This window comes from Protopterus annectens, chromosome 1.part2 (assembly GCF_019279795.1).
Source record: "Protopterus annectens isolate FY-2018-M chromosome 1.part2, PAN1.0, whole genome shotgun sequence".
Lineage (NCBI taxonomy): Eukaryota > Metazoa > Chordata > Ceratodontiformes > Protopteridae > Protopterus > Protopterus annectens.
The window spans coordinates 772,319,159-772,332,351 of NC_056727.1; the positions used below are offsets into that span (position 1 = coordinate 772,319,159).

A 13,193-nucleotide genomic window follows, 5' to 3' on the forward strand; every position below is an offset into this window, starting at 1 on the left:
GATTTCTGTTTCAGGTTGTTTTTAGTGATGTTTGTATTGCTAGCAGTATGTGCAATTGCAAATTACTGCAGGGGATTTTCACTTTCCTGTACTGTTACATTGTCTCACAGTTGGTATACATAAGTAGCACTTGTGGAGGAAAGAGAAGGGGGGCTTGCCCTCCTGCAAAATGTTGTTTTTATTATTTTAGTTGATTGGGAATTGGACTTTTGTTTTTTATCTTTTGTCTCTCAATCTTTTTTGTCTTACATTACACAGAAAGAAACTGAAAATACATATGTATCATAAACACACAAAGTATTTGTTAGAGAGAAACTTGATTATGTAGTGATATGGGATCTAATACATTAATTCAATTCAATTCAATTCAATTCAACTTTATTGTCATATGTATTAGAGACAACATCACAAAGTACAATGAAATTCCTATTCTGAAAATCATCCAGCAACATATAAAAGCAACAAAAATTAACAAGAAGAAGTAATCTAAGACAACATGTAGACAATAATATAAATACTAATATCAGTAAATATATATAACTGTACAAAAAAGCATATTTGTGCAAAAAATGCTCATATCCCTCCAAATGTGAACCAACCTACAATACCCGAAGGAAAGGTAGTATGTGAATTTTATTTAATAGCCTAATAGCTTGCATTTAGATTACATTTCCAATCTACAAGTTTAAGGGAATTGTTTTCATGGTGAATGACCACAAGATATCATAAATCCTAAACCAGTGAACACGTGTCAAAGGTTACACAACATTTTGGGTGACACATCAGTAAACACCAACACCCGAGTTACCAAAGACACTGCTGTTGCATTTGTTGCTCATTTGAAGTGCACTGAATTATTTTGTGCCAGGAGGTTTTGACAAGCCAAACCCAAAAGGTTCGCTATCACTGTCCTAAACCCAGTTATTTCATTATATAAGTTGATATGGTTTTCTTAGTTTGGATAACTGCTTCAAATTCATTTTAGTGAAATGCATATTCTGAACATAATTTCCTAGTCTGAGTAGGATTTCATGAATGGCTAGCCTCACAAATGAATTAATACTGATGTTAATATTTTACTTAAATTTTATAAAGCTTTGTTGGGGTCTATATCAGAATAGCGAAGAGGCGTTTAATTGAACGCCTCTTCGTGGACACATAAACAGCGAAGGCACTAAAGTGCGAATGCTCAAAACAGTGATTTCATTCCCTGGGAAAGAAATAGCTTAACCTTCCCAGTGTCTTTGCACCTTTCCCCACTGTAGTGCGATCTCAGAGTTGGTATATTTAGTTAGGGGGTATGGGGGGCGCACAGTCCCCCACGTTGGGGGGTGTGGGGGGGGTGAAGCCTCCCACATTGTAATGTTTGAAAGTGTGTGTGTTTGTGTTAGTGCTACCGATTTCTTTCCCAGGGAAAGAAATTGGTGTTCTGAGCATTCGTGCTTTAGTGCGTTTGCTGTTTATGTGTTGATGAAGAGACATTCTATTAAACTTCTCTTTGCTATTCTGATATAGACCTTTTTGGTGTAGTTTTGAAACAGAATAGTGAAGGTTATGGGGATGTTTGTTAGGTGTTGATTATTGGTCAGCCATAGTGGTGCAGCAGTTAGCATTGCTGCCTCACAGCAAGAGGTTCTTCGGTTTGATTCTTGGCTGGGGTGCCTTCTGTGCACAGTTTGCATGTCCTCCCTGTGGTCACATGGGTTTCCTCTGGGTGCTCTGGTTTCCTCCCACATCTCAAAGACATGCTGTAGGTGGATTGGACACTCTAAATTAATCTAGGTGCATATGTGTGCCTTCTGTGGGAGTTTGGGTGCTGGGATAGCAACTCGACACCATAAAACTCCATTGCCAATCATTCTGTGAACTGTTGTTCCACTGTGGTGACCCCTAACCTCGATAAGCCGAAAGATGGTGTTGATTAGTATTATGTTTTAGTTTTTCAAATGTTAGATACTTTAGCCTTCTGTTTTGGAGACTAATACACCGGTAATGCCAGATGCTGTTCATCTGGTTGTTTGCAATAGTGATTTTCTTTCATTCTTTATGATTTCCTTTTAACTGTTTTCATTCTAGTTTTGTTAAATTTCATTTCTAGAACTTTTTTTTAATTTTACTTTTAGAACTTTTGTCTGTTTTTGTGGCACGGCGTGCATAGTTTTTCTGTGTACAATGTGTAAAGCCTTATTTTTTTTATTTATTTATATGCAAAGGGACTAAGTTACTATGTTTAATTTATGATGTTTGAATGACTGATGACGAAACAGAGTGGTGTCAACTACTTAATGATATGCTTAGCATAGCATGGTGATAAAAGAAATATTTACATTCTTTAATTAGCAAAGGTATTTATTACACTCCTTTATCAGCCTCGAAATGCATGTATAGATTTTTGTGTGGAAATTTATAATAGACAAGGATAAGAGCAACGATCAAAGTCATAAAAATGACATGAGTCAAATTCCAAAACTCCAGGATCAAGGAGCAGAAAGCATCTACCATCCTGCTCCTGCTATAAAGTGACTTATACACCCTGCTTCCTGGGATAATGGCAACCCAGAGGGAGAGATTACTCAGTTCAGTACCTCATGTCTCAGAGGTTCTGAATGGCTAGTAGTCCTGTTACCTAGAAATGGGTAATAAGATTCTAGAACACTGTTTGCTAATGAAGCCCATTGCTTCTTCTTCTTCTTAGTGTAGTACAAATATAATTGAAGACTTGTCGTACCCATGGAGTATGGAGTAAGTGACTTTCATGGACTGAAACAGTTTGCAAGAGTAAAATTATTGTAAGAATATATAAGACTGGAGGAATAACTTATAACCTTAACTCTGTGGCTAAGCCAAGAAACAGCTGCCTGTCATTATGTCATCCAAACTAAGCACTTCATTCACTGTTTAAGCACTGAGTGCATAGACTGTAATGCTGTTTATTTTACAGATAACACCAAAAAAAAAACACAACATCGGCACAAGAAACAGAAGTGAAGCAAAGTACTAAATCAAAGACTTTAATACAGAATCTAAAATATTTGTTTGGTGTGCCAACATTGTGTTTCCTTTGCTCTGTGGGTTGTTTCATTAGTGCATCAGTTATCCATTATTTCAAGATGTTTTAAAAATAAAGTAACCTCTTTGCATGTGGTTGCAGTGCCCTATAAAAGCTCAAATATGCAATCTATAAATGAATCAAACTCCCTTCAACACCTTAAGCTATCATAGACAGAATAGTACAACTCTTCTGTTTGCCCTACTTGCTACATCCACTCTCATGACTGCAGTGTCATAATGTTTTAAACTGAAGTTTTAACTTAATGTTACCATAACCTGCTGATCAGGAAATAATTCATTTTACAGAACAGAACCCTGAGATTTTTTTTTTTACTTTTTAATTAGATTTTTGATATAACCATGAAATATACAATGCATATAGATAAAATGATGATACAGTTCAAAAATATAAACAGACAAACAACAAAACTATGGGTTCCTATCCGTTCATCGAAACTTCAGCAGTTCGAACACCATATGTTCGAACTGCAAAGCCATGGAACACCGAATTCTTTCCCAGGGAAAGAATTTGGTGGGCCGTTTCTGTGGCTTCGCTATTGTGGAAAGTTACGGGTCGGGTTCAGGTAAGTGTGCAAGTGTGCAGATGTTAGGGTTAGGGCACGGGTTAGGTGAGTTAGGGTTAGGGCACGGGTGAGGTGGGTGTGCAATAGTGACAGACTTTAGGGTTAGGGCGCGGGTGGTGGGTGTGTGATAGTGATAGACTTTAGGGCGGGATAGGTGAATTAGGGTTAGGGCGCGGGTCAGGTGAGTGTGCAATAGTGACGGAACTTAGGGTTAGGGTTTGAGTTAAGGTAAGTGGATAGATAGTAGTGTATGTACAGTTTAGTATAGGGTTAGATGTAGGATTTTAAGTATATGTGTGTGGATTGCTGTTTTTTTTTTGCTGCGCTTGTGTTGTGTGTTTCTTGGAACATCATTTTTTTTTCCCTGGGAAAACAAATCACTGTTCTAAAACTTCTATGTTTTTGCACTTAACTTCAGCCGTTTCGTTGAAGTGATATAGACCCCAAAACTATATACATGGTCCATAACAAATACAATTTTCTCATCAAAATTAGTGTTTATCCAGTAGAGCTTTCAGTTTTAGCCATGATAATTTTTATGAGTAACGTTTGATATTCTGTTATAAGCAGTTTGTAATTCCCTATTACATACAATTTTTGTTAAATCAAGAAAGTCAGAGAATGGGAGGCGTTTCTGGCATTTCCAGTTTAATGTAACAACTTTTCTTGTAATTGCAAGAAGTAACCAAAGGATATGAATTTGTATTTTTGATACTGAAACTGGTATTTGTGCATTAAATAGTATTTATAAATCTGTTATTTCACAATTGTCTGACTACAATGCTTTAATAAAGTCATTGAATTCAGACCAAAAAGGAGAAACTATTTTACAATTTAGGAACATATGTGACCAATCTGCTTCTACTATTTCATTACATCTCCAACATTTAATGGTATCTTTCTTATACATTATAGCAATTTTATGTGGAGTTAGAAAACATTTATGTAGGAATTTTCATGTAAAAATATTCCAATAAAAGGATGATGATGTGTTATTTATAGATTTGAATGTCATGGATTTATTGGCTTCTGAGATTTCTTTATTGAATTTAGTTGAGTAATTCCAAAATGAATCTTCTGGTATTTAGGCATCAGCTCCTCGAGGCTTTATAAAATATGGACAAAGATGTACTCTTAGTGTTTCTATCTGAATTTATTCCAAAAAATAAGGTTATTATTTTAGAAATTGTAAATATAGTTGTGTTTGAGTTTAACATTAATTCACTTATGAGAAATTCTCGAAACGTTTGTATATTTACCCATTTACCCTGTTTTATGTTATATCTAGCTACAAGAATTTTTGAGTTATGTATTCTGTCATTATTCAAAAATTGATACCAATAGTTTAAACCATAGTTTTCCATTTATTTCATTTTATTTAAATTAAATGAGTCTAGACATCTATTTGTGTAGGTTATTGAAAACATTAATAACAATGCATTTCTCATTAAGTGGTTACTAAGCATTATTTTTTAAATTATTTAAAATATAATTAATAAATGGCATACAATTTAAATTTGTGGGGGGATTGTATATTATATCTTTTAGTATCAAGTGTATTCTATCTGTATCAAAAATGACAGAATTTTCTCTTTTTGATGTGTAGTGTAGATGCAATACTGATTTATGAATGCTTTTCTAACCTGACAATTATTCAGTATTTAACCAGAGGCTTATTAAATTAAGGATAGCCAATTCAGTATATATTTCAATGTTTGTCAATGCTATTCCACCATGTTCCCATCTTCTCCAGTGCCAATTGAAACTGATTCTCAGTTTTTGTGGGTACCATAAAAAGCTGAGTAGCTGTGTATTTATTTGTTTAATTAGTTTTTTTCTGAGGGGCTATGATTAATGTTTGTACGTAGAATAACATTTTTGGTAAAATAATCATTTTTATTAGCATTATCCTTTCATCCATCGTAAGAAATAATTTATTCTAATTGTTTTTTAATATTATTAACCAAATTTGAGATTCATTCCAATTCATCATCATCATCTTCTGGCTGTTCCTGTTAGGGATCGCCACAGCGGATCATCTGTTTTCATTTCTTCCTGTCCTCTGCATCTTGCTCTGTCACACCAACCACCTGCATGTCCTCTCTCACCACATCCATAAACCTTATCTTAGGCCTTCCTCTTTTCCTGTTACCTAGTAGCTTCATCCTAAGCATCCTTTTCCCAATATACTCAGCATCCCTCCTCAGCACATGTCCAAACCAATGTAATCGTGCCTCTCTGGCTTTGTCTCCAAACCTTCCAACTTGGGCTGACCCTCTAATATACTTATTCCTAATCCTGTCCACCCTTGTCACACCGAGTGCAAATCTAAACATCTTTAACTCTGCCACATCCAGTTCTAACTCCTGCCTTTTTGTCAATGCCACTGTCTCCAACCCATATAACATAGTTGGTCTCACTACCCTCTTGTACACCTTCCCTTTCACTCTTACTGGTACTCGTCTGTCACAAATAACTCCTGACACTCTTCTCCACCCACTCCATCCTGCCCATACTCTCTTCTTCACCTCTCTTCCACACTCACCATTACTCTGAACTACTGACCCCAAGTATTTAAACTCATCCACCTTCACTGTTAGAGTGTGCTCAACAATATACTAAGGTTGAAAGTAATTTTGCTGCAATTATGCAACATAAATAAGGTATAAGATAAAGCTTGCTTAAATGTAGAAATAGAGTTTAGTAATATGTAATCAGCATCCATACTAAATTACCATGGCTTGGAAAAGGAATCTGCTGAATGGACATTTTTCCCTTACAGACTTAAAAACAGGATGTATGCAAGAGCAAAAATACAAAATCTGCTTTTAAAGAATGGACATTTTTCCCTTACAGACTTAAAAACAGGATGTATGCAAGAGCAAAAAATGCAAAATCTGCTTTTAAAGAATGGACAATGACACTGTGGCAATGTGTTTCCTCAAAAATATGTTTTTCTGCATGGAAAACAGGATATGGCACAAGAACAGATGTTTTATACAAAGATCTAAATAAAATACAGGATGTTCACACTGTCAGAACAATGTGTTTCTTCAAAATATGTTTTTCTGCATGGAAAACAGGATGCACAAGAACAGATGTTCTTATACACAGATCCAAATAGAATACAGAACAATGTGTTTCCTCAAAAATATGTTTTTTACATGGACATCAGGACACTGTTACAGGATATTCACACTGTCAGAAAAGCTGGTCTCTTACAAGACATTATTAAACAAGGAAGCTTAGTATTGTTTCTACAGGATAAGCAATTCTCCAAAATAGAGGACTAAAACTGTATATAAAGAGCTGTATAAATCCAGTTATGTTAGAGGTATGGTAGGGACTCATGTGTCCTAAGGTAAATGTTATATCTCTCACATCATCTGTACTATATGAGAAGTAAAGTTGGAACAGTACTTTTAAACTGCAATGTTTGTCCAGTTTGATTTATTATAAAAGTTATTGGTTACTGCTCTTAAAGACAACTGCTGCAAAGTATATTCTCTCATCAGTGTATATTCTGCAAGTTTCTGTATGCAACAGACTGTGAATGCAAATATAACCAGACTTTGAATTTTAGCAGAATCCAGGCAGCAAGACTGAGTGTCTTAAGAACACTTCAAATCCATCACACCAAGCAGTAAGCAGCTCCATGTAATTAATTTTTTCAATGGCAAGCTAGCCTGCATTTGAACCTACAATCTGCATTCAAACACAGGAGGAGTGATGGTAAGCCCTGCAGAGGGTCACTTCAGTTAAATTGCAGTAACTAACATTTGTACGTTTGTGTAAATCCTAAACAGAAGTATTCCAGTTTACGCAGCTTGCAGTAGTACAGTTTTTTAGACGTCTACATCCGGAGTGAGACTGAAGTTCCAGTCGCAGTGCCATAACTTTGCTAAGAAAAGGGGAATATCCACTAGCACAGCAGTCCGCTGCCTGTTGTGCTTTCCCAGCTTCTCGAGTGACTTTGAAAAATTTCCAGCCATCTGCAACAACAGCCTGATCACCTGTTTTCTTGCTCACTGGTAAGACTTTTTTCTACGTCACATTTTTTTTTTAGTATGGATGCTATCAGGCAGAATTCTAGCAAATGTAAGCCAAGTTTTACTCTTAATGTAGCAGAACAACCAGATAAAATATGGAGTAAATTGCAATGTTGGTATACACAACACATTAGTAAGTGTAAAACCTTGTTAGGGCAAGTTGACATACCAGCATTATGTAAGTGGATTGTAACATTTGATTGGTATTTGCAACAAAAAATGAAGTATATCATAGTAAATGTTTATTGTGTGATTCAAAGGAAACTGCATTTTGTGTAATATGCCATAAACAAGTCTTGCATGATATTGCTAAAAAACTAGACTGTGCAGACAGATCTGTTCATGATAAAGAATTAATTAAGGATACACAGTTTTCATTATATCCAGATGTAAAGCAGTTATGTCCTGTCAGTACATTAATTTCTGAATTACAACAGCAATCAAATCTGTTATTGACAGAGTCCCCTGTAGATCTTGTAACTCCCTTTAAAAATTATGTACAAGCATGGAATGATGCCACGACTACACATACAGATGAGGACAGAAACAAAGCTTATGATACATTGACAGAAGACTTTAATAAGTTTTTAAAAGAGAAACAAAATGAATTTAAAATGTTCAAAACTGACATCCAAGATCTCTGTCAAAAGTGCATAGGAGCTCTGCAGTCAACAGAGGAATCCAATAACAGGTATCATATATCCCTTAAACACTTACAGGTAGAAATGACAGACCTTAAACAGCATCTGAAGGAAAAGGAAGAAGAATTAGATGAATTAACAGAGACTAATTTCCAAAATACTATTTTGATATCTCAGCTTAAAAAAGAGTTAAAAAACACAAAACCAGTCCAAATTATAGAACAGGGACAGGGAACCACTACAGATTTATATACACAGTCTAGATTATTACAGAGTTTACCACAGTGGAATGATAAAAAAGGCATATTTTATAACATGCTTACATTTGAAGAATGGGTGGCATATACAGCAGGATCTGATATATGGACAGATGCATTACTTAGATGTTTCTGGATTTTCATTCCCAAATGTTTTAAAACTTTCATACAATTAAAGCAAGATGATTATCAGGTGAACACTAAAGTAGGATGTATGACAGCCGTTTTAATGGCATTTACACAAGGGCAGCCTCTCACAGCCAAATTATTAGATAATTTTAAAATTACTATCATAGATAAATTAATGGAACAAAGTGATCATTTTAGACTTGCATTTCAAATCATATATAAAACAACAGATAGAGACATGGGAAAAAGAGACATACAAAAACAGATAATACATTGCTTCTTAGAACAAGTCAAAGGGGTTCCAGGGGATATTAAATGTATCTGCGAAGAAAATTCTGATACCCTCACTGATTTGGTACAAAAACTAATGAGGGGACGGACTATGGCCGATGATGGGACTTTATACTCACACCATATCTTTGCATGTGAAGATAATAGTGAGCCATTTGAAGTAATAGGTGAAGTCAAAAACAGGGGAAGGCAAAGATGGTGTGACCAACCACCAGCAGAAAGAGCTGTGTCAGCACCACCAGCTCCTGCCTCTATGCTTGTAGTACCAGGATCAAGCACAGGTAATGAGCAAAAGGCACCAACATGCTTCTTTGTAAAAAATAGGACACGTTAAGCAAAATTGTGATCATTACAAAGCCTGGCACAAAAGAAGGAAGAACAGGAGTGTTTCCAAAAGAGAGCAAACAAATTTACAAGAAAAGTCAGAAAAGCAGGATCATGTACAAAAACCTTACAATATTAGTAAAACAGTTATAAGAGCCATCAATATACAGGAAAAGGGAAAGTATGCCCGGTAGATTTTCAAACAGTTTCACCTGTAAATCTGAAACATTTGATAGAACAGGCAGAAGGAATAGCTAGGCAACAGTTAAAAAGAGATTGAAAAACCTAAATATGTAGATCATTCAGACACAGAAGAAGATGACAAACAAAAACATGAGGTGTGTCATATTGCATTTGATAATAAAGGAGAGGATGAGTGGATTTCCTTACAATAGGGATGTGCCCCCTACTCTGGTATCTTTCCTGACTACCTTTAAAAAGGGTCGAGATGGATGACCACTGATTGATATTTGGGTAGAGGGGTCACTGTAGAAAAATGTCTTAATAGACACAGGAGCAGCAGTATCTGTCACAAACAGACAGTTACCAGTAAATCCTATAAAAAAGGTTTGCATTTCAGCATTTAATGGCACAGGATGCTATGCAGTGAGTATCCAAAATGTGGACATAAAGTTTAGTCAAGAGGGACAAATATGGAAGGGTGCATTTTTAATGCATCCATCTTGCACAAATACCATTATTGGTATGGACATTCTAGGACCTTTAGGCATAGTAATTGATTTACCTAATGAAATTCTGTGGATGGGAGACAAACAACAAAGAGAGGAAGAGCAAAATACAGGTTGCTATGCAATCTCTCTACCTGACAAACCTGAAAAACCTACAGGCTATATAAATACAGACAGTGAGGATGTATGGAAGCATTTACAACAGCAATTCCCAAATCTATGGTCCAAGGGTCCCAGTGATTGTGGGAAACTAGAAAGCCCAGTAGGAATAGGAAGTGATCAGGACTATATACCACCTTTTCAAAAACAATATCCTATTCCTAGGGAAGCAGAAGAACATATGGAAAAATGTATTGCAGAATGGGAAAGAGAAGGGATTATACAAAAAGGCAACAGTCCTACAAATTCACCAATCTGGCCAGTTAAGAAAAAGATGGTAGTTATCGTCTTGTTATTGATTTACGAAAGGTTAATCAATATACCACTCCTAGAGCACACTTGATTCCAGGAGTCCCAGAGTTGGCTGCACATATTAAGCCACAAAGTAAGTGGTTTACAGTAATAGATTTAGCAAATGGCTTTTTGCAGTGCCACTCAGGAAAAAAGATTGGCCAAGATTTGCCTTTACATTTAAAACCAGCAATATGTTATGACAAGGTTACCACAAGGGTTTCAAAACAGTCCAGTTATTTTTCATCAGACAGTAGGATCCATTCTACAACATTTGGAAAAGGATGATTCAGTAATACATTACATTGATGATATTTTAATTCAGTCAGAAACAGTAGAGGAGCATGTACGGCTTCTTAAGAGAGTTTTTCATACTCTACAGCAAGCAGGGTTTAAGGCTAAAAGTGAAAAAATTCAGTTTATGACACAAAAAGTTAAGTTTCTAGGTACTGTTATAAAACCAACAGGAAGATCTCCTTGCCCTGTACGTGTACAAGGCATTTTACAAATGGAAAAGCCACTGACTATAGCAGACTTACATAAATTCATGGGAATCATGAATTACAATAGGGAATTTATAGAGGATTATGCAGCCGTGGCTGCTCCCCTATACAAAATGTTACATGAACAAAAGAACTCCACCTTTTTAGAGTGGGGATCTCATGAAGAGGAGGCATTTTCACAGATAAAAATAAAACTAGCACAAGCTACAGAACTAATAGTGCCCACTCCAAGGTTACCATTTGTGTTACAAGCAGCAGCAGGAAAAAAAACACTGTCTGTGGTACTACTACAGGAATGGCCACATGGTAATGACAACAGAATGGAAAAAACATTACGCCCAGTCACTTTCTTTACCAGAAAGATGACTCCAGTGGAATTGGGTTACCATCCATGTATACAGCAGTTATTAGCCATTTACTGGGGTATTAAACAAACTGAATATTTGACCGTATTTTCCAGCATTATAGTACAAACACCACATCAAGCTGTAAAAGCTTTGATAGACAGTTTTGAAATGAATAAAATTACAGATGGTATTAGTCAGGCAGTCTTTGCAAAATGGATGGCACTTTTTGGAATGAAAACTGTTACTATACAGACAGGGGATAAATACCATTTGTCAAACCATATGGGATATGAAGGAAAACAGCATAACTGTTTAGAAAAGATAATGTCACCTGAGGTGCAATTTTTAGCATCTGATTTTGATCACTTTAAGCCATCCATCTTTGTGGATGGAGCACGATATTGGGACCAAGGCAGATACTGGACAGGATTTGCCATAGTTCCAGAGAATCCACAACTGGGTTCTCCTGAACTAATCAAGTTACCAGGGCATATGTCAGCTCAAAGAGCTGAACTGGAGGCAGTATTGTATGTGCTAAAGTATTACAATCCTATTAACATTTTTCAGATAGTGCTTATGTAGTAAATTCTTTAAGACTACATATGGAAACCTGGGTAAGACGAGGATTTGTGGATAGTGTAGGTAAACCATTACGGCATGCTGAAGTATTAAAAGACATATATAAAGTTATAACAATGTCAAAACAACAAGGACAGTATAGCATCTTAAAAGTAAAAGCACATCAAAAGCCAACCAGTGAAACTTACAGATTAAATGTGTTAGCTGATACCTTGGCCAAACAAGCAGCACAAAATGGAAAAGAACTTCCAGAATATGAGTATGCCAGTGTAGAAGTTAGTGTCTTAAAAGAGCTAGATAAAGAGTCAATAGAGAAAGACCTTGTAAATATACAAAAACAACAGGGCTTAAAAGAAGAAACCGATCAGTGCAGATTGGTAGGCATACCACCAAAGGAGTACTATGCATACACGACCTCCAAAGGGTTACAGTTGCCATATGTACCATTTCAGTTGGCACGCCAGTTGGTCAAGTTAAATCACCAAATACTGGGCCATATAGGAACTGATAAGTTATGGGCAGTTGTAAAAGAAAAGTATTGGAACCCAAATTTTAAAAAGGTCTGCAAACTGATTATAGAAGAATGTTTAATCTGTCTTCAGGTAAATGCTAAAAGCAAAAGGCCTCAGTTACATCGAGTACAGCCAGCGGATGGGCCATGGTATGCAGTTCAAATAGATTATGCAGGTCCATTACCAACAACAAAGGGAGGTTACAGATATCTACTAGTAGTAGTGGACGTCTTTTCAAAATGGGTAGAAGCAATTCCTACCAAAACCATGACAGCAAAGGCAACAGCAGAAGCCTTATGGAAAAATATTTTCTGTCATTGGGGATGGCCACGGGTCATAGAGTCAGACAATGGCCCACAGTTTGTTAATGATCTCATTAAACAAATGTGCAATTTGTTAGGCATACAGCAAAGGTTTCATGTACCATACCATCCACAATCTAATGGCATTGTAGAACGTATGAATCGGACGTTAAAAGAACGTCTAAAAAAGGCATGCTTGGAAAAGGGCAATACATGGGTACATCATCTGCCTGGTATTTTAATGGGTATTCGAGCAACACCAAACAGCAAAACAGGTATTTCCCCATATGAAATAATGACAGGCCGCAAAATGCCCATACAATTACCATTTGATCCAGATTTACCTAATGGTAGGCCCATGCTAGAAATTAGCAAACATCAGGAATGGCTAAAACAAATTACTAGTATATGTGACTATAATGCAAGGGAGCAAGCGTTCCATCTATGGAAAAAGGTGCCAATAATACCAGCTGAAGAAAACCTTC

The 13,193-nt window shown here is 36.2% G+C and overlaps 1 protein-coding gene across 1 annotated transcript in view; it reads left to right on the forward strand.

The window, feature by feature from the left end:
* LOC122792480 (carbohydrate sulfotransferase 11-like) overlaps positions 1 to 13,193 on the forward strand; it is a 45,153-nt gene that overhangs the window by 575 nt on the left and 31,385 nt on the right. The window lies entirely within an intron of this gene.